At 37.8% G+C, this 19,244-nt stretch overlaps 1 protein-coding gene and 2 long non-coding RNA genes across 3 annotated transcripts in view; 1 reads left to right on the top strand and 2 right to left on the bottom strand.

Moving 5' to 3' along the window:
* Positions 1 to 19,244, top strand: part of LOC114144220 (low-density lipoprotein receptor class A domain-containing protein 4) — a 237,894-nt gene that overhangs the window by 12,282 nt on the left and 206,368 nt on the right. The window lies entirely within an intron of this gene.
* Positions 9,310 to 13,369, bottom strand: LOC114144221 (uncharacterized). The gene is made up of 6 exons (XR_003595443.1): positions 12,914 to 13,369; positions 12,446 to 12,517; positions 11,979 to 12,050; positions 11,620 to 11,691; positions 10,759 to 10,860; positions 9,310 to 9,860 (listed from the first exon to the last, which is right to left on the bottom strand). It is a non-coding gene; the product is annotated as an uncharacterized LOC114144221 (long non-coding RNA).
* Positions 13,387 to 15,365, bottom strand: LOC114144222 (uncharacterized). The gene is made up of 3 exons (XR_003595444.1): positions 14,244 to 15,365; positions 13,736 to 13,896; positions 13,387 to 13,555 (listed from the first exon to the last, which is right to left on the bottom strand). It is a non-coding gene; the product is annotated as an uncharacterized LOC114144222 (long non-coding RNA).

Below are 19,244 nucleotides of genomic sequence, written 5' to 3'. Positions count from 1 at the left end.
TGTTAGCCTGAAAAATCTCCTCCTCTGTGGCTTTTTAGTTTTACTGATGAATAATTTACACCATCTCTATTGCAAACTGAATTTTGTTGGAATCTTTAAAGTATACTGTAGTTTCGTGTGTGAAAGCGTGGCACTTTTTGAGATTCTTCCAAGACGAGGTGTTTGTCTGAAAGACAGAAGGGGATACGACGGGGAGAGAGAAACAAAAAACAGATGAAAATTTTCATTAGACTTTTTGAGATTAATCTCAGAAACTAGCTAGAAAAAACAGAACATTTTTGAGTGTAAAAAGTAAAGAAAATACGAGAATTTTTGGGGGGTGAGGGGGAATCTCTGAGTTTGAAAACTTGAAAATCTCAGAAATGTTTTTGAAAAAAGTTGAAAACTTCAGTTTTGAAAGTCAAACATTTTTTGCTTTCGAAACTAAAATTTGAAGTTTTTCTAGAAATAATATCTGAGCTTTTCTACAAAATTGCACCTTTTCAAACCTCCAAGTTTTTTTTCTTGAAAATTTCTGACATTAATCTCAAAATTTGAGTTTCAAGTTGAAATTGTTTTACTTTTGGAATTTGTTTTGTCAAAAGTTGAAATCTCTAAACTCAGAAATTTCCAAGTTTTTTTCTATCAAATTTAGAACTTTTCAAATTCAGACAATTTGTGGGAAAATGTTGGAGTTTTTTTTTTTTTTGGCTGAAATTTACTCCAAATTATTCTGCTCTGCTGCTGTGTGATCATTTGGTAGATACGCCACTGAAGCCAGTGTCTACACACACGCACACACACACCCATGCACACCCCCGTACACACATTTATCCCTTCATCTACTGTATGCCTGGCTTTAAAGTAGCCGTGTGTGTTCATCTCTTCGGCTGTACTTTGAACTTCAAATTATTATTCTCCCACACTTAAAATTGTCCAGCTTTCAGTTCTCTTTGTGCTAATCACAGCTCCAGCCTGCCTTTGTTTAAGTGCATGGCTGTCAAGCAGACCTCTAGCTAAAGGTTGAGATGTTAACAGGCTGTGGTGTCTACATTATTGATGCAGACTGCGACGAGGCTGTGCTTTGCCATAGGCTACAACTTAAAAAAAAAAAAGAAAAAAGAATTGGAGTGAACTCCGGCTGAACTCGAAGGGAATTTAGCTAAAGAGGACTTGCAGATAAGGATCGCATGCTAACATTGAAGCGCCTTGTACCAGAAGTTGAGACAACACGGCCTAATTGTTGTGACACGTCGGGTTTACTGCAGCGTTTTAATGAGCCCGGGTCCCCGGGGCGACGCTGGGATGATTAAATTTAGCATTTAGGCTGCTAAAGTTTCGAACGCCCCTCTTTAGACAGGGACTTAGCTGCTCTATGGAAAAATATTTTTAAAAAATGTGAGCTATGTTAAAATATTTTAGACTCAACTTTACGTGTGTATTCAGCCAGTAAAACGTTGCTCGGTTAAGTTACCGTTCACTTTGATTATGTTGATGTTGGCTGCCCCATTAGCGCTGTGAAGCACAAATCTGAGCCGCCTCATTATTGTCCTTATATCATCTTCTGCTCTATGTCACATAAACAGTAACTTCCAGAGAGACTTCGCTGTTAATAACAGGGACTGACACCAGGAATCCTCCTATAGTTAGTACAGCTTGCAATATTTCAGTGGTCTTTGTGTTCAGGTTGTGCTTGTGGTAGCAGCTGCTACGCGTAACAGCACACAAGCATCTAACCTTTTGTCAATCTTTTTGCTTTTCTGAACCAGTCTCTTGTACAGTGGTGAACACGAATGGTTGTGCTGCAGTGGGATCAAGAAGGAAACTTGGGTAGCTCACACTAGCAAGATTGATACGTGAAATAATAATAATTAAAAAAAAAGTAAATGAACAGCAGATTATTTTTTGCCATAATTTGAGAGACAGAGGAAGTGTGTGACGAAGGAATTCTGAGGCTGTTTAGTTCCACTCCGATGAAGACAACTGATGTCGGATGAAGATGAAGATGGCGATCAATACCTTTTCCCAGATTCATGAGGGCCAAAAAACAAACTCTGGTCTGCCTAAAAACATTGGTCTGGGTTCGGTTGAAGTGAACTCCGGTCCGCTTGGTGTTCACACATATATTTGAACCGCACCAAACACCGCTCCAAAGCAAGAAGTGGACTGCAGTGCAGAGCATTCTGGGTAAATGCAACCAAAACAAACGTGCGAGTCTAGTGCTAGCTGGAGAAATGACTCGTGATCCTTCACCAAAGACAAAAGAGAAATCCAGCAATTGCTGAAATCTGACTCTGGGAATGTCACAGTGATGAATTTGCTCAAGATAGGCATGATGCAAACATACATGCTGTTTTATCATTGTTATTGGAGGAAGGAATCTCTATGGAGTTTTGATTGAGAAATGATTATGAATCAGGAGGCTAGAATGCATGTATAACTTGATTATTAATGTAAAATGCTGCATTACCCCTGCAACTCTTCTGCAGGTATTCAGGAACTCTTGATAACTTTGTGCAACACTATTATGCTCTGTTTATTCTGTATTTACTTGCATGCTTTCACTTTAATTTACTCACCAGTCTGCTTTGCTTCTTTTATCCTCGTCTCTTTCTGTTCCTCAGGTTCACTGTTAACCTTTCTACACACTTCCTCATGATCATTTATGCATTCAGTCATTGGTTATTAATATATGCATGCCTTGAATACTAATCAGATGGCGATGTTATACTTTTTTATTTTGCTACAGATGGTTGCGAGGTCAGAATTAAGACAGGCTGCAGAGAGGAATTCTGATGAGACAAGTCTGTATTAATTGTGTTGTGGGAACTGTATAAATGTATATTTATTTAATTCTCACTTGCACCAAGAAGTTTTTATTTTTTTTTTCTTTCTGGAAGAAACTTGCAGACCTCCTCAAACTTGTACTGCTGATGCCTCAGAAATGGAAATTAGTGGAGGACGTCTTGCTGCCCTCAGGACGCGAGCAAGCTTTTTAAATTAGGGGGGTAAAAAAAATCAGCTTGTTGGCATGCCTTACTGCATCCCACACACCCTCGTCTCAGTGAAGGATGTAAGGCTAAGACAAAGCACTTCAATCATCTAACCACATTGAGCGTTGCGTTGACTCTGCTTGCAGTCACACACAGAAGGGAGAGTTGATGTAAAGCCCTAAGCTCATGATGATAAGCCGAGTGGGAAGGTGGAAACCCAAAGATGCATTTGGGAGTTTATCTAGTTTGTGTTTGACGTCTTCGGCTGTTATTATTGTCTTTCTAAAGATAATCACCATGTTAAATATTTCTTTCTTCTTTTTGACTTTGACGTCAAAAGACAGAGACAGAAATGTCCAGAATGTGGATGAGAAGCTAAATTTGGCATGGTTACAAGTTTCTTATTTTGTTCTGCTTTCCTGTTCTACTCGTGCTGTGCACTACTTTTAGTTCACCTGAAGGCAACTGAATATATTTGTTCCATATCATGTTTGAATTGTACCTGGTAACACAGTGGACCCTCAGTATTTGAGGGCATAACCTCCTTCATATAGGTAAAATTTGTACTTGGGAGATTCTCTAAAAATGCTAATAGCTGCTCATTTTAATAGACTCCACACCAAATGCAACATAATATAATTATTGTTACAATAGTCAAATTTTTCTAAAAAAATTTGGAGATATGTTCCATAGAAGAATCTGCAAATAAGTGAATATTGAACCGTCGGGATCCACTGCACACAAGTATACAAGTTAATGTGAAACACTCTGGAGAAACAAATTCATTTGACTCACGGTCAATTGTTTTAAATATGTCAAGTCAAATCAAGTTCAACATCAGACCATTTTGAAATGCTTCACATGATAGAAACAGAACACATTAACCAATTATGACACAAGCAACAATTTGTCATTTTGTCATCATCATCATACTCATCAAAAATCATCACAAAATGCACATAAAATATACAAATGAATGTCCATGGTTATTTTTCCACTTTTCTGGAAGTTTGTTCCAGATTTGTGGTGCATAGAAGCTGAATGCTGCTTCTCCATGTTTGGTTCTGGATGCAGAGCAGAACAAGAACCTGAAAGGTCTGGAAAGTTGATACAACACCAGGAGATCTTTAATGTATTGTTGTGCTAAACCTTTCAGTGATTTATAAACTAGCAACAGTATTTTAAAGTCTATTCTCTCAGTAGAAGGACTGTAGAACTAGGTGATCTGCTCTATCTTCCTGGTTTTAGTCAGAACACCAGCAGCAGCGTTCTGGATCAACTGCAGCTCGAGTTTGATTTTTAGGCAAACCTGTGAAGACAGTGTGTGTGGACACCATTTCACAAAAATACAGGCTTTTTTTAAAGTAAGCTAACAAATACTGATTCAGTTTGTTGTTCAGGCTGATTATGCCACAGAAGAATTAACAGCATCCAGTCATCATCAGTGGGACTGAGATGGTTTATATGGCCAGCTGATTTTAATAATCCCTGTGGTAGATGATCATTCTGCGACAGACTCATGTACATACTGAAGGACTTCCATCTTATCTGATAAACTCAACCCCAGAGGATTACAACTTATCTGAAGATGAAGACAACCAAGATCAGTGAGTGTTCAGAGTTTCAATGGGTTCAGTTTGTGTGACTCAGAGTTTGTTTATTTATTTATTCCCTCAGAAATGATCAAAACTGCTGTGAATGACAAAGCTCAAGTAAATTACAAGGACAGTTATTGTCCTCTAATCATCAACTGTTCCACAGTTATCTATGTTTATCTTCCTGTTTGAAGTTTTTCACCAGATTGGTTTCTGTGCATGTTCTCCACATGTAAATGCCATGTTTTGCTCTCTTTACCTCAGCTCATTACAGGCTGGTGCAGATGTGCATTTGACTGAGTAATACATACAAGTTTAACGTAGCTACACAGAAAGGGTGAGAACACTGAAGTAACTTTTCTTTTCTTGGCTGCAGAGCTGTGTGATTTCTATTTTCCATATTTCCCGCTGGTATTGACTGGAATAATGTTGATGGCTTAAGCTGTACTGCAAGCGCCGGCATAATGGAGCAAACTGGTGGGAAGGAGCTCATCATAAGTCTGCCTGGCGATCATTCTTGGCATTAGTGGTGGATGATGCAGCAGTTCTGCAGCTTGTGGCAGGATATATCGTTTATAACAACTTGGCTCGAAATCGTTGTGGCTTATTGATCAAATCTGCCAGTTCCAGTCTGCCCTGGTCCTCTTTTTACAAACTGCCTCTCTGTGTTTTAATTTTTCCAATTGATTTGGATATCATACATAGTACAGATGTTTTGCTTCAAGCATGGAGAAAGCATCTTAACACCATTGAAATCATTAAAAACTCCCAAATAAAGAGAAATACACATGAACTGTGATCATTTGACCTGAAGCTTATGTTCTGTCAACAGAGGCATGTCCACCACTGATGTTTGGTTTTTTTGGTTTTTCGAGCATTTTTATTTATTTTTTTGGTCTAGGGCTTCCTTTGGTTCAAAATGTAAAGAAAACCGAAGTGGGCTCAGATTTAGCAGTTGTAGGACTTTTCTCGTCTTTGGGAAAAGACCATAAACCATTTCTCATGCATTTATTTTGGTTGCATTTACCCAGAATGCCCCACATCCCAAAGCAGGTCCGCTTCCTGCTTTGGGAGCGCTCTCCGGTCCGCTTATGCTCTGGAACCGCACCAGAGTTCACTTCAATCAGGACCAAGAGTTTGCCTTTTTTGTTCTGGATCAGAGTTGGAATGGGCATTCACATCTCCCCAAACAAACCGGACTTTCTAGGTAAACGATGAAGAGTTTGATTGAAGCAGACTAAACAGTGCTGGTGTGAATGCTTCCTAAAATAAGTCGGGCTGGGTGGCCTGAGGACCAGGATTAGGAACCACAGTTCTAAAAGTTACCAATGATGATCTAGGACAATATCATTTCATCTACTCCTAGTTTGAGAGTTTCTGAAGGTCTCTGACCACTGCCAGTTATTTATCTTACCAAAACTGTCACTAAGGAAACTAGAATAAACTAGAATTTCGAAAGACGAAGGAAATACTTATTGAATTAAAAAAAAAAAGGTCAGAATAGGATGATATGATTTTGCTAATTAAACTCTATCTGAACTTTGGGTATCATTTAGTTCAGTATTACGTTTCTTTCAACGAGGAAGCAGAAGTTAGAGCAGACAAAACTCTTCACACCTCTTGACTTCATCTTTTCATGACATAATGTGCCCAGACAAAAATGCCTGAATATTTTTTTTTATTAAACCTCTTCAATACAAAAATCATCACAAGGCCCTTTCCAAAATGAGAAAAGTTAAATATCAGTCCAAGCAAATGTGTTCCACTGTATTTGACTCTTTATTCAAATTCTAATTGTAGAACTAATAAATGCAAGTTAAGACCAACAATTTCCATCCATTGTTAAAATGTTGTGTATCGCACAACAAAAGGAAACACTTTGTGTTGGTATTTTTATAATGTGAAAGCTGTTATGTAATGACATAAAACAATCAAAATTTGCATGTATGAATGTCTGATGCTATTAAAGACAAAGGAAGCATGCGCTGGGGAACTCCATGTTGGTTCTCTGGTCCTTCATGGCAGGCAGGATTCTGGGATTAAATCCCAGAGGTGTTTCCACACATGGTGTGTCAGTCTGTAAACGAGTAAACATTAATTAAACTGACCGGACTTAAATTATGGAGTGAAGTTGTTTCATGCATTCGATGTGCAATTAGATTCCATCTGACAAACAATGAATTTCTTGCAGACTTTCCGAGCGATTAAAAATAACCTACCTGTTACTAGGCAGCTGCACTGAATTAAGTGTGCATGTGAGATTTTGCCTGCTTGTGCTGTGTAATGACTCAGTGAGTGTGGGTTGGTGTAGGCTCATGTAGGTTTTTGTTTTGTGAATGTGAGCTAATGCAGGATACTGCAGGTCACGGAGGCCACTGGAGGTCAGTTTGGGTTGCAGGTTGGTGTGAGTGCGTGTGTGTGTGTGTGAGAGAGAGAGAGACTGTGGTAAAGCCAATAGCCATGTAGCCTTTGCCAAGATCTTTAAGGAAGTTTCTTTGGATCTAAACCCACAGTTTAGGCAGCTGAGAGTCTTTGTGAAGACCTAAAGAAACCTCTAACTTGTGACCGTTTTATTTTTTTGTTTCTTGCTTTTAGTTTTGTTATTCTGTGTCTTTTCTTAGACAAACGTTCTGGGACCTAATAAAATGAAGTAAAGTGCATACGTAGTGCTAGACGATGCAAATGTGGATCCCATCATCCATGTTTTGATGTTACTTTGACATGCACAACCTATGAACTGACATTTTGTAATGGCTGTTCCCTCTACCTATGTGCTTCCACAAAGTAGAAATGGCTAAGGAAAGGTTTGAGGAGCATAATAGTGAGTTTGAAGTGTTAAAAGATCCTCCAAATTTCCCCACATATTAAATCCAACTGAGGATCTGAGGGATAAGATGGAAAAACTACCTCACAGGCTTTCACAATCTCTTTCCAGCATCTTAGTGCCAGAGACCACAGGAGATCTTTAGGGGTCTGATGGAGGTCGGAGCTTGGTGCTGGCAGCAACAGGGAGGCTGCCTCACTTTTAATGTTATGCCCGATTATGTACATTGTGTACATTTCAGTGCCGGAAGAAAAACGGCGAGTGACTGAGGGTCACTGCGCGTAACACAAACCCTGTAACACAAACCCTGTAAATTCTAGACACTAACAGGTACCATAGAATTGCACAAAAATCCGTGAGGGACGGCGGAGTCCCTGCTCGAAATTCCGTGAAAGAGGTGTACGAAGCCTTGTGCCAGAAGCCCATTAAAATGCATCTACATCGTTTTAAACTGTGTGATTGTGAGTTTGAGTGGGAATAAAAATAGCAACAGGTATTTTGTTCCATATAACACAGTAGGAGTGTAACAGGTAAACCTTCTATGGATGCAAACCCGACTAAAAACCCACCTGTTTAGGGTTGTATTTGAAACTTAATCAATTACAAATTTATTGATGGAACCTGACTTAATGTTTTGTTTTGATTGTTGATTCTATGTTGCATTGTGTTTCTGTGTTTGATATGATGTAAAGCACTTTGAAATGCCTTGCTGCTGAAATGTGCTATACAAATAAAATTTAATTTGATTTGATTTAGAATTGTTTTGGTGCTACCTTAATATCTTCACTATTGTGTTTTTATGCAAATGTTCAATGTCTTTAAAGTCAAACACACACTTTCCAACGTTAAATCTTTGTCAACATTAGGCTTTATAAACTCACACCCAGAGATTTCTCCTCCACAAAACAATAACACAACTCAGGGAGTCTGAAAAAGGAGCCAAGTGGGTTACCCTTTTTAAACAGGCAGTAACAGGGGAACCTGTTTGGCAGGATATCAAATGAAGACACAGCAAAGACTTCTTAATTACCAGATATTATAAACCAGTTGTGTTCACCAGTCTTGTATGTTCTGTTTTCCTACTTTAGCAGTCCTACTTTACAGCACCTTTAAAAAGTATTCACCCTTTGGATGTTTAACCCTTTTTTTCTACAAATCAGCAGGAAAAAAGTTCAAGTAAGGTAGATTTTTATGAACAAAAAGAGCTTGGTGTTATGACAACACTTCTGTCATAGCACCAACGCCATTTATTTGTCAGCACCATTTTTCGTTTTCTTGAGAGAGAGTGAGAGACAATAAAGGATAATTCTATTCTCCTCTAAATGCCCCACTTGGATAATCATGTTCTGACATAGAATTTCCATTTCCACTGCCAGCATATTTTCAACATTACTCTGGATGTGGGAGATCGTATGAAAGCTCTCCCTGACTTTAGTGGTTAATGTCCTGTAAAGTTGGTCAGACTTGAAAATGAGGCTACAAACTTCTAAGCACTGGAGGGGCCTGTATTCTTTAAGGAGAGTCACATTATCTCTACGTTGTGTCGGCGTGTGTGTGTTACTAGTCTGTGCCGAGAACTGCAGTCCTGAATTGCTAACTGAACTGAAACTGGCACCATGCCAATTGTGACAGTACTTTCAGGGGTTTCAAGAGGAATACCATACATGTAGGGTTGTGCACGCCCACACACACACACATACTGGTTTTGGTGGATTAGAGGGACACTTTTTTCAAACCAGTTTTTTGCAACACTAAACAGTCACCCCTTTCCACTTGTGCTAGGAAGACCTACTAAGTTGTCAAAAATCTTGTTTGAGTTACACAACATAGATCTCACTTGAAAATTTAGATACACACATCAGAACTCAAAATACAAGAACCTGACGCAATGCTGTATTAAAAGGACAAACGATAATGAGGTGCTTGGCTCCGCCCATGACACCAACAGTAATTGTCAGGGCCAACTTTATTTATCAGGACCACGGCATACACAAACATGAAATGTATTTGTATTAAGTCCAAACATGGAAATATGGAATATAACTACGCAGAAAGTGGACTGCATTTACAGCACCTTCTGCTCTAAGAACTAGAGCAACAATTCTATTTGTGAACATAAAGGAAAATCTGTGAATGCCAAAATTAAATGAATTACAGGTCTATTGTTAAATCAAAAAGATAAAACAAATTGTGTGAACAAGATGAACTTACTCATAGTATCAGTAGAAATACTGGATTAATTTATTGAAAGTACTTTCAATGTTACACCCTGATTTCTCACAAAATCTCTTATGTTTTGGATATCACAACTAGCTAGAGCAGGATCCTCAGCCTTTTTGCATTGCTGGCATTCTATCATAGTGGCCAGTTGTCCTTTCTTGATGTGTTCACCAAAGTGCCTCATGACCGCAGCAACCTCTACGGGAGACCATGGATGCTTTTTTGCTCTCCTAGCACTTTCCAGAGATGCTAGAAAAAAGACAAATAATTCATTATTAAAAACCAACTCCAATTGTTAATTTTTCTTTGTTATAAATTATGTAATGCCTGTTTATTCCCCTTTTCAAATGAGCATTCATAAAGAACTTACATTAGTGGGACAAGCTACAGAAATGAGCATGTAGGTTGCACCGATGAAAATTAATTTCTGCAAATGCCAAACAGCTTATACTGCTGTTAACACTTGGTATGGTTGCTTGGTATGTATGACTGATTATTTGACTGAATTCTGGAAAAACAAATATTTTTCATAATCTAAAATTGCATTTGTTTGACAAACAGACCTCAGCAGCTGGTGAAGAACCATCCAAAGCCAAAAGACTTGTTCTTCCTTCTCATGCTGGTTCCTAGTCTTTTTTCCAGTGAAAGAGATCCCACTCAGAACCATCTCACTGATTCCACCAAAATACATTTCTGTACAGGTGCAGCATCAGCAAAGGCCCATTGATTGATATCTCTGATTTCCTTAAACCAGAGATTAACCAAATTTAACATCTTAAATTTGGTGAATATCTTAAAATTAACAAAATTTAAAGATATATTCCAATTACTTTGCTTATTACAGTTTTGTGGTGCTTTGCTACTTTGAAAAAATATAACTATGTGAATGTATTTCAGATTAAGATTGGCATAGAGAAAGTAGTATAAACAGTCCCATTACTCATCACTAAATTAGATTTTCTAGCATCTGAACATTGACTATGTGAAAGTTTATCATTTTAATACAAGGTACAGTTTTATATGGTATGTGCATGGTCATCCTATTGCCTTTCAGTGGTGTGGATCATTACTTTTGACCATGCTTCAGTTGTGCTTTTGAGCTTAAGTAGATTGGTGTTTCTTGACTTGTGTAGGTGTGGTGACTTACCAGAATTTTTATTTGTGTTCATTTTTCTGCGGGGCTCTATGTCCTTCCGTTTTAGTTTTCTGTTGAGTTCTTTCCCCTTACCATCTCTGTGTTTACTTTGTGCTGAAAAGAAGAACATATAAAAAAATAATGGTCTGGATGAGCATTTATTTGTTGTAGGTAGGTTCCTTAAACTGTGAAGTCCAAAACACTCCTTTATGGGGTTAATCAACTGAAAAGTAAAGAACACTTGCTTAATGTACAGTAAGTCTGTTCCCAATGTAGAAAACAGTCCTCCTAATTCCTGCACATTACATGTTGAATATTACACAGGACCTGTGTGTCTGTGCACTTCTACATGTAACTTTCATTCTTTTGTACTTGCAATTTCAAAACTCAGTCCTCCTGATATCACCACCTTACATGATGACTATTACACAAGACCTGTGCGTTTGAACAGTAGTTAATATAATTTCAATGACTTCATTTTAGAAAATAAGTTGGTCGTTGGAGACCAATAGTACCACTGGAGGGTTGGTTAAACAGGATCTGCATGCATCCACGTCACCAGCCTGATATAGTTCATTTTTGAAAATCTGAAATGTAAAGACCACTCACTAATTGTGAGTTTGTTCCCAATGTAGAAAACAGTCCTCCTTATTCCGGGACCTTACATTTGAGTATTACACAGGACCTGTGTGTATGGGCGTTTCTACATGTCACTTTCATTCTTATGTACTTGTAATTTCAAACCTCTGTCCTCCCTTTTTAGGCAGCTTACATATCAAGTATTACACAAGACCTATGTGTTTGAACACCACTTAATATCGTTTCAATTACTTTATTTTAGAAAATAAGTTGGTCGTTGGAGACCAAAATTACCTCTGCAGGGTTGGTTGAACAGGTTCTGCATGCATCTACCTCACCAGCCTGACACAGCTCATCTTTGGAAATCTGAAAAGTAAAGAACACTCACTGAATGTGAGTTTGTTCCCAATGTAGAAAACAGTCCTCACTATTCCAGCACATTACATGTTGAGTATTACACAGGACCTGTGTGTATGGGTGTTTTCACATGTAACTTTTATTCTTATGTACTTGTAATTTCAAATCTCTGTCCTCCCTTTTTAGGCAACTTACATATCAAGTATTACACAAGACCTATGGGTTTGCACAGAACTTAATATTGTTTCAATGACTTTATTTTAGAAAATAAGTTGGTTGTTGGAGACCAAAATTACCTCTGGAGGGTTGGTTGAACAGGATCTGTACGCATCCACATGACCAGCCTGACACGGTTCTTCTATGGAAATCTGAAATGTAAAGAACACTTGCTGAATGAGAGTTTGTTCCCAATGTAGAAAATAGTCCTCCTTATTCAGCCACATTACATGTTGAGTATTACACAGGACCTCTGTGTATGGGCGTTTCTACATGTCACTTTCATTCTTCTGTACTTGTAATTTCAAACCTCAGTCCTCCTTATTCTGGCACCTTACATGATGAGTATTACACAGGACCTGTGTGTATGGGCGTTTCTACATGTAACATTCATTCTTTTGTACTTGTAATTTCAAACCTCAGTCCTCCCTTTTTATGCAGCTTACATATCAAATACTAGACAACACCTGTGTGTTTGAACAGTACTTAATATCCTTTCAATGACTTAATTTTAGAAAATAAGTTGGTTGTTGGACACCAAAATTACCTCTGGAGGGTTGGTTGAACAGGATCCGCATGTATCCACGTCACCAGCCTGACACCTTTCATCTTTGGAAATCTGAAATGTAAAGAACACTCACTGAATATGAGTTTGTTCCCAATGTAGAAAACAGTCCTCCTTATTCCAGCACATTACATGTTGAGCATTACACAGGACCTGTGTGTATGGGCGCTTCTACATTTAACTTTCAGTCTTTTGTACTTGTAATTTCGAAACTAAGTCCTCCTTATTCTGGTACCTTACATGTTGAGTATTACACAGGACCTGTGTGTATGGGCGCTTCTAAATGCAACTTTCAATTCTTCTGTACTTGTAATTTCAAACCTCAGTCCTCCCGTTTTATGCAGCTTACATGTCAAGTATTACACAAGTCCTGTGTGTTTGAACAGTACTAAATATCATTTCAATCACTTTATTTTAGAAAATATGTTGGTCGTTTCAAACCAAAATTACCTCTGGAGGGTTAGTTGAACAGGATCCGCATGCGTCCACGTCAACAGCCTGACACAGTTCATCTTTGGAAATCTGAAATGAAGGGATGTACACTGAATGAGTCCGTACTTCTAAACCTACTACTGAATGAACCTGTCCAGCTGATTGTTAACCAGAACCTTTGTGTATTGACACTGCAAAATATATCTCCTGCTATAAAATGTTCATAAATATAAGGTTAGAATAAATTAATTTACATATGACAGTTTCTAGCATTTTGGATAGCACTGAACCAAGTTGAAATATTGGTCTGATTAAGTCTTTCTCCAAAATCTGTTTTTTTAGGCACTGCTAATCACTTCTTGTTTTCAACTATAATGAAACTCTGTACTACAACATGACATATCCTTCAAAAATGTCTTCAATGCTAGTAAAATGACTTGTGATAGAATTTTCACTCTTATCAATACCTTTCTTCTCCATGACCAGTCAGAATCACCATAAATATAAGTGATTTCTTCCCCAGGACCAATATCTTTGAGTGCAAATAAACAAAGATGAGGTCTTCCATCCACCCTTGTAACTTTCAATTTGCTGTTTGGGTTCATCTCTTCATCATTTACCAGCCTCCCCAATGATCCATCCTCTCTGGCAGCATCAACACTAAAATATTAAGTAAGCAATAAGAATAATTATACCATGCAAGGGAAAGGATTTTGCATGTTTGCATGTCGGAAGAATATTCCTCCACCAACTAAAACTACTTTTACTGATGAAGCTGAAAATGTTTACATCACTTTGTTTAAATATAAAATAAAAAACAACCTTAAAACAGTCACATACCAAAGCTGTTGTCCATTGAACTTGAAATCAAACATAAAAGCCTCGAGTGCATCATGGTAAATTTTCAATCGGTTTTCTTGTTCCTTTCTACTTATGACTTCCCCTCTGTACTCAATAAGAATCTCCTTTTTGAAAGCACCGGCAACTGAACACACCCCGACCTGTAGGTAAACATAAGGAGTAAAGTAGAATAAACTTTAAACAATGCAGATCTTTCAAACAGTAGCAAATGAGATTAACATTTTTCAAAATCACTTAATTGATCTAATTTGATGTCTTTCTGTGATTACATAAACATTTGTTTGTCAACAGAATGGTGCTTCTAAATGTCACTCATTCTTTTGTACTTGTAATTTCAAAACTCAGTCCTCCTTTACATATATATATATATATATATGTTAATAATGTGCGGTATAAAAATAGTTTAAATGTCAAAACGCAAGATTAAAGAAAAAAGCAATCCTTCAATAAACTCTGGAATCATGTGCATAATAAAGTCACAACTCACCTTTAAATGAATTAATGTATTTTCATCAAATCCCTCTTTATCTTCACCTAAGGAGCAATAATAACTGGCATCATGTTTGGGATTTCTTTTTGCTCTCTGAGACCTTGTTGCTGACATCTCCTGCAAAGATCAGAGTAACGTGCTGTTGAGTAACAACATGACACTGTACACCAGGGGTGTCAAACTCCAGGCATCGAGGGCCAGTGTACTGCAACTTTTAGATGTTCCTCTGGTCCAAAATACCTGAATTATATGACTGAATTAGCTTCTAAGTGCAGTCAAGTTGATGACCTGCTGATAACCACCCCATTTGATCCAGCCGTGTGGCATCACAGACACATCTAAAAGTTGCTGGACACAAGCCCTCAAGAACTTGAGTTTGACACCTCTGCTGTACACAATATGATTTGATGCTATTGTATGAGAAAATGCTGTATTGAAGTACACAGTATTACATAATTGACTTTCTATTGACAAGTTCTCAATACCTTCAAATATTAAAACATTATCTTAATACTAATGATTATTACCTAGATAATTTGTGCCTGTGAAAGAATATCACTCACTGATACACAGAAAATGACCAAATACAGTTTTGTCTAATTCTGGAGTGAGTCACCTTCCCTTTAAACTCTGGTACGCTGACTAAGATGGTTGGTAAGAACTAGCTAAACTGCAGCAAATCAGATGCTTTGGTGTATCCAAACATCAAGTAACCTACAACATTCTTCAGAATTACAATGTTACATATCGTAAGAGAGTCTGTATGAGTCTTACCTCTTCCTCCAAGCAAAAGAAGTTCTATTAGCACTAATTGCTTGCACCTGGTCTTGACGGACTGTACCACGTTGATAGAGGAGGAGGGGTACAACAAAAGGAGAAATCCATTTTGTTTTGGAAGCATACAAGGTTTGATTTTTTTCAGGAACAAGAAAATTAATTTATTTGAGTAATATTTTGTAACTTTCCTTCAATATTTCAAAGTTAAATAGTTTATCATACATTTTTATTTAATTAGGAGGCAGCAGTCAGATGGTATCTCCCACCAGCAATGTTTCATCATTTAAAAGGAAAGTCACTTCTTTTAATCATTTCTGTTCAATCAATTAATCAAGTTTACTTGTATAGCATATTTCAGCAGCAGTGCAGTTCAGTTTATATCATAAAAACAAAAACTGTTGTCTAATGACAGACACACCAGCAGAAAATGGTTGTCTGTTGTACCTGCCTACAGACAAATTAGACTACCTAATCTGCATGTAGGCAGAGTAGCAACATTGAGATAATGACAAAATATCAATTTTTAAAGTTTTGTGCTAACAGTAACATAAGTAATCATATTTTTGGCACTTTAAATATTATTTAAATAAGTGCTTTTTATTTTTATATTTGTAATTCTGTATTACTCCATGAATAGTTATCCCTTCTTTCAAATTCAAAAATACTTTATTGATCCTAAAAGGGAAATTAAATTAAAAAAAGCTTGGGTCCTCTACCACAGGCCTTGGAGTCTGAGTGGTCTTCACGGTATATTAGCAGTTCCCAAGGGTGTGCTTCTCTGCATCATGCATTCCAATTTATTTCTAGGTATTTGTTTGAGCCACTCTTCCAGTTTAGGGGTTATCACCCTGAGGGTTTCAGTGACCAAAGGCACTACTGTTGCCATCACCTTCCTCACTCTTTTAACCTCCTATCATGCATGGCATGCATTATTAATTCGTCTTCGATATTTGGGCTGATTGGGACCTAATGATTCCAAAAACAAAGAATTATCTTTCTACATGATATGTGGACATCATTTTTTTTTTCAGAAAAATATTTATTCATTTTAAATCACCATATTTAGCGCCTTTGTAAATCTCTACAGTTGCTAACTTTTGTAAACTTACACCACAACAATAAACACTGAACATCTTGGGTCTAGCCTGTAATGTGTTATAATCTTCCACCACCACTAAGTCATAAAATAATGACCTAACATGCAGACACCAGACCCCATGTAGAGCAAAATTTAGTATTGTGGACTAGACAGCCCAAAATAAGTCATCCACTTATATGGAAAATGTTTTTCTCAGGTTCCAGGAGGATGATGCTTTTTATGAGCCTTTGGTATTTCTCTAGTTTTTTCTGTTCCTTCTGATAATTTGGGATAGCTTTATCATTACAACTGCTTTGCTCTGCTGCTCAGTGATCACCATGTCCAGTTGGTTTACTTTTCCCATTTGTCTTTCTGTATCTGGAAGTCCCACACGATCTTAGTTTGTTCATTTTCTACCACCATATGTGGCATTTTCGATTTTATCGAGGTGTGTTCAAGGTTACATTCCCTTCAGATGTTTCTTTACACTATTCCGGGTACTTGGTTGTGGCATTCCATGTATTCTTTTCATGTTACCATCTTACATCCTGGATTTAGATACTAGATTGTCTCAGGGGACTCTGCATATCATGCACCCAAGATCTTGCTTGGTATTATAGAGGGCCGCTATTGCTCTGGTGCTAGGCACCTGCTTATGTGCCACCATGAATACTACCTCTGTGCTGTGTTTCAGTCTAAGTCCTTCTGTCCATTGGTAGTATTGTTTACTCTTTGTTGTAAAACACCCTGTTGTTATGGTTGTGCATCATAACAAATAGCAAAGTATGAAAAATATTTCCAAAAATCAGTCCAAATACACAGTATCCAAAACAAGAAGGAACTGTCCAAACAAAAGCTATTTTTCCCCCAGAAAGGCAGGAATAAAAGTTTAAAAGTAAAATTATCAATGAAAGAACAGAACTACTCCAATGTGCTACAACCTGAGCAGCACAATTTTCCATGCATCATCAGCAGCTTTTGTATTCTTATATCAGTGGACTGAATTTCCTCCCTTTTCCATCTTATCATCCCAGCAGGCTATATGATAACTGTGAATGCATAGCTGTTGATTGTCTGGACCTTGTTTCTCTCATTGGACTTGCCTTACTTATTGTAGGTACAGTGGCTTGCATAAGTGTCCATAGCCCTTGAACCTTTCTATTTTGTCACATTACAACCGCAAACATATTTTTACAGAATTCTATGGGAAAGACAAACACAAAGTGGTATACATTTGTGAAGTAGAGACAAAACTATACATGATTCAAAACATTTTTTACAAATGAAACCTGAAAAGTGCAGTGTGCAAAAGTGTTCAACCCCCTTTCCCTAAGTGCAACCAATTGCCTTCAGAAGTTGCCTGATGACTACTAATGACTAAATAGAGTCCACCTGTGTGTAATCTAATCTTAGTAAAAATTCAACTCCTCTATGACTGCCTCAAAGGTTGGTTAAGAGAATATTTAGGAGCAAACAGCATCATCAAGTCCAAGGAACACATCAGACAGGTCAGGGATAAAGTTGTGGGGAAGCTTAAAGCAGGCTTAGGCTATAAACATGTTTTCCAAGCTTTGAATATCTCACAGAGTACTGTTCCACAAATAATCTGGAAATGGAAAGAGCATGGTACAGCTGTGAACCTACCAAGACAAGGCCATCCACCTAAACTTACAGGCTGAATAAGAAGAGCACTGATCAGAGATGCAACCAAGAGGTCCATGGTGGCTCTGGACCAAATGCAGAGATATCCACACCTCAGATGGGGGAATCTGTTCACAGTACAACTATTAGTCATGCACTGCACAAATGTGGTTTTCTGGAAGAGTGGCAATAAAAAAGCCATTATATAAAGAAAACCATAAGAAGTCCCATTTGCAGTTCGCCAGAAGCCATGTTGCGATACAGCAAAAATGATAAGACAAGACCAAAATTGAACTTTTTGGCAAAAATACAAAGCACTATTTGTGGCGGAGAACGGACACTGTACATCACTCTGAATACACCTTCCCCACTAACAAACATGGTGGTGGCAGCATCATGCTCTGGTGGTGCTTCTTTTCTTCAGGGACAGGAAAGATTGTAAGATGGATTGAGCCAAATACAGGGCAATCTTGGAAGAAAACCTGCTGGAGTCTGCAAAAGACTTGAGGCTGTGATGGAGGTTCACCTTCCAGCAGGACAATGACCCTAAACATAAAGCCAGATCTATAATGGAATGGTTTAAATCAAAACATATTTATGTGTTAGAATGGCAAAGTCAAAGTCTAGACATAAATTCTGCTTCAAAATGCTTGGTTTTGGGGACGCAGAGCAGACCAGAATCAACAAAATGTTATTAGTGGAGTGCAAAAATAGTTTGGTGAAAAAATGGCTGTCTTATGGTTCATATTTCTTTTAATCCATGCACTTATTTCACACATTTATTAACCATAATGTTTTAAATAAACAATATTTGATCAAAATATATATTAATTTCTGTATATTTTTAGGTGCCACATACATTCCAAGGTTGGACAAAAGGTTGGGTTTGTCATGATTTGGGTGGTGAGGCAGAGGCAGCAGACCCAGGGTAAGATGAATAAGATGGTTTAATAATGAAAGAAGTCCAGAAATCCAAAAACATACAAAGTCCAGGCAGCACAAAGGAGCGGATGCAGAAGCTCGCAGATAGTGACAACAGGTACTGGACAAACACGACAAAGACCCGACGAGGAACAAAGAACATAGGTGGGGTTAAATACACAGAGGGTAATCAAGGAGACAAGAAACACCTGGGAACAATCAAGGGGAGACAGGACAACACGGAGACTCAGAGAGACAGAAACTAAAAATAAACACAGCTAAGGAAAAGATCCTGACCTTTATAAAATATTCACTCTTATAGTACAGAGTAATCATATTGCCAACTCATCCCCAGTGTAAATAGCGACACATGAATTAGAAGGACAGTGTAATCATTAGCAGGACCTTCCGGCAGACAACCAATCAGAATAAGACCTTGTGTGAATATTCATGAGGTATTGCTATTACACAAACCTGCCATAGGGGGCACTGTGGTGATACACAGATTATACACAAAATCAGGTTTATGTGTATTAAGCGGACATCTCCTTTTTTTTTTGCATTTTTGGGGTTTATGGACC

Source organism: Xiphophorus couchianus, chromosome 5 (genome assembly GCF_001444195.1).
Source record: "Xiphophorus couchianus chromosome 5, X_couchianus-1.0, whole genome shotgun sequence".
Lineage (NCBI taxonomy): Eukaryota > Metazoa > Chordata > Actinopteri > Cyprinodontiformes > Poeciliidae > Xiphophorus > Xiphophorus couchianus.
Note: the sequence above shows the minus strand (reverse complement) of the source record. Positions and strands in the feature narration are given on the sequence as shown.